We start from the raw sequence: 3,333 nt of genomic DNA, 5'->3' as shown, positions 1-3,333 counted from the left end.
AATGATAATGATGGTGTTTTTTTGTTAAGCTTTTTCTATGTGTGTCAGGCACGGTAATAAGAACTAGGGTAGATAAAAAGACATCAGGTCCCATATGGGACTCCCAATCTAAATAGGTGGGAGAATAGGTATTGAATCTCTGTTTAGCAGATTAAGGAACTAAGGCATAAAGAAGTGAAGTCAAGTGACTTAGCCAAAGTCATTTAGCAGACAAGTGGCAGAATAAGGATTAAAATCCAGATCCTCAGACTCCCAGGACTGAGCTCTTTCCCCTTTCTCCTACTCTCCTACTACAACAACACTTCATTCCTCTAATGCCAACCTACTAACTTTACCTCAGTCTCATCTATTTCATTCCTGACTACTTGCTCACATCCTGCTTAATCCACCTAGGCGCTCAGTGATAATAACAATAATGGTGTTTGTTAAACACTTAACATGTGCCAAGCATGAAATACAGATCAGTGGATTCTGGAGGATTGTGTCCAGAGGGACTGTGAATTACAAATCAAATCCTTTCATCATAGTCATCATCAGCAGCAGCAGCAGCAGCAGCAGCTTCATTATCACCCATCACTATGCCTCATTCTCATCTCTCTTGGCATAGATCTCTCACTCACGGGAAGCAGCATGGTCTAGTGGATAGATAACAGGCCTGGGAGTCAGAAGTCCCTGGGTTCTAATTCCAGTTCCACCACTTGTTTTCTGTGTGACTCAGACAAGCTGCTTAACTTCTCTGTGCTTCAGTTACCTCATCTGTAAAATGGGGCTTAAGACCGTAAGCCCCTTGTGGAATTATTTATTTATATTATTTATATGTTATTTATATTATTTATTACATTATTTGCCCAACCTGATTAACTTGTAACTACTCTAATGCTTAGAAGAGTGTGTGACACATAGAAAACACTTAACAAATACCGTCATTATTATTATTACTCACACCCTCACTCCTTCCTGAACTCTCTCCCCTTTCACATCTACCACTCTTCCCAGCTTCGAAGCCCCACTAAAACGACATCTTTTCCAGAAGACCTTCCCTGACTGAGCCCTCATCTCATCACCTAATTTCCTCCCTTGTCTTGTCTTATGCTGTCGAGTCATCTCCGACCCATAGTGACATCATGGACACATCTCTCCCAGAATACCTCACCTCCATCTGCCATCGTTCTGGTAGTGTATCCATAGAGTTTTCTTGGTAAAAATACGAAAGTGGTTTACCATCGCTTCCTTCCATGCAGTAAACTTGAGTCTCCGCCCTCAAATCACTCCTGTGCGGCTTCTGTCCAGCATAGGGGAATCTTGACTTCTAGCAGGTTGCCTTCCACTTGCTAGCCACTGGCCAAGCTAGGAATGGAATAGGTATGCCTCTGCTTGACTTTCCCTCCCCTAGTCAGGACTGGTAGAGTACTGGAAACTCTCCAGGTGTGACCCTGAGAGGGTGTTTCCTCTCTGCTATATCTCATATGCAACATGGCTTAGTGGAAAGTGCTTGGGCTTGGGAGCCAGAGGACGTGGGTTCTAATCCCAGTTCTGCCACTTATCTACTGTGTAACCTTGGGCAAATCACTTCACTTCTCTGTGCTTCAGTTACCTCCTAAAAAATGGGGATTAAAAAATGTGAGCCCCACAAGGGACCATCTGAATACCCTGTGTCTACCCCAGTGCTTAGAACAGTGCTCAGCACATAGTAAGGGCTCGTGGCTAAGTGGAAAGAGCACGGGCTTGGGAGTCAGAGGTCATGGGTTCGAATCCCTGCTCTGCCATTTGTCAGCTGTGTGGCTGTGGACAAATCACTTAACTTCTCTGTGCCGCAGTTACCACATCTGTAAAATGGGGATTAACTGTGAGCCTCACGTGGGACAACCTGATTACCCTGTATCTACCCCAGTGCTTAGAACAGTGCTCTGCACACAGTAAGCACTTAACAAATACCAACATTATTAACAAATACCATCATTATTATTATTATTGACTCCATTACTCCCTAAGACCTTAAGTACTCACCTCACCCCTTCCTCACCCAGCAATTATGTATCTATGTTTGAACTCAGTTGCTTCCCCTACTGGTAATCTATTTTAGTGCCTGTCTCCCATGCTGAATTGCAAAACCTTCAGAGTGGGATCTGTTTCTCCTATCTCTATCTCTACTGTACTAGCCCTATTGCTTAGTAGAGTGAGAACTCAGTAATTGTTGTTGATTGACAGAGCAGCATTATCACATTGTCATCATCATCATCAAACAATCAATCAATTGTATTTATTGAGCACATTGTTTGCAGAAATTGGGAGAGTACAATACAAGAGAATTAGCAGTGTGACCTATTGACCATTACTGAGTGAGAAGCACAGACTATATGTTTGGAAGAGTACAACAGAAGCAAGAAATGGTTGCTGACTTCCAGAAATTTGGGGTGGACAGGACAAAAAACATTTACAAGTGGGGGCAGCAAGAAAAAGAACAAACAGGAAGTAGTAAAATTAATCCATCAATCATTCAATCAATGGTATTTATGGGGAATTTACTGTATGTAGAGCACAGTAATAATAATAATGATGGTATTTGTTAAGCTCTTACTATGTGCTGAGCACCGTTCTAAGCACTGGAGTAGTTACAAGGTAATCAGGTTGTCCCACGGGCTGCTCACAGTATTAATCTCCATTTTACAGATGAGGTGAGGCACAGGTAAATTAAGTGGCTTGCCCACAGTCACACAGCAGACAAATGGTGTAGCCAGGATTAGAATCCAAGTCCGCTGACCCCCAAGCCTAGGCTTTTACCGCTAAGCCACCCTGCTTCCCTGTACTAAGCATCTGGGAAAATCCAGTATAATGGAGTTATAAGCTCCACAAGGAGCTTGCATGGGGAGACAGATATTATAAAAAACATTCAGATAGGTGAAATAGTAGAGGGCTTCCTAAACACTTAGTACAGTTCCCTACACACAGTAAGTGTTCAATAAATATGATTGACTTTGTTGGTGGCTGGGGTGAGTATCAAAGCATTTAAGGGGTACATAGCCAGGTGTTTAAAGGACATTCATTTGTTCAATTGTATTTATTGAATACGCTGTGTGCAGAGCACTGTACTAAGCTCTTGGAAAGTACAATTCGGGAACAATTAGAGACAATCCCTGCCCACAATGGGTGCACAGTCTAGAAAGGGAGAGATAGACATCAAAACAAGTAAACAGGCATCAACAGCATCAATATAAATAAATTGAATTATAGATATATACCCATCAAAACAAGTAAACAGGATTTAATTATAAATAGGATTATAGATATGTAAGTATATATACAAGTGCTTTGGGGCAGGGATGTGGGGGTAGA

General features: G+C 42.1%; 1 non-coding gene across 1 annotated transcript; it reads right to left on the bottom strand.

Moving 5' to 3' along the window:
• Positions 1–1,305: 1,305 nt before the first annotated feature.
• On the bottom strand, positions 1,306–1,443 carry LOC114817232. The gene has a single exon (XR_003765079.1). It is a non-coding gene; the product is annotated as a small nucleolar RNA SNORA7 (small nucleolar RNA).
• Between the last annotated feature and the right edge of the window lie 1,890 nt (positions 1,444–3,333).

Source organism: Ornithorhynchus anatinus, chromosome 1 (assembly GCF_004115215.2).
Source record: "Ornithorhynchus anatinus isolate Pmale09 chromosome 1, mOrnAna1.pri.v4, whole genome shotgun sequence".
NCBI lineage: Eukaryota > Metazoa > Chordata > Mammalia > Monotremata > Ornithorhynchidae > Ornithorhynchus > Ornithorhynchus anatinus.
Note: the sequence above shows the minus strand (reverse complement) of the source record. Positions and strands in the feature narration are given on the sequence as shown.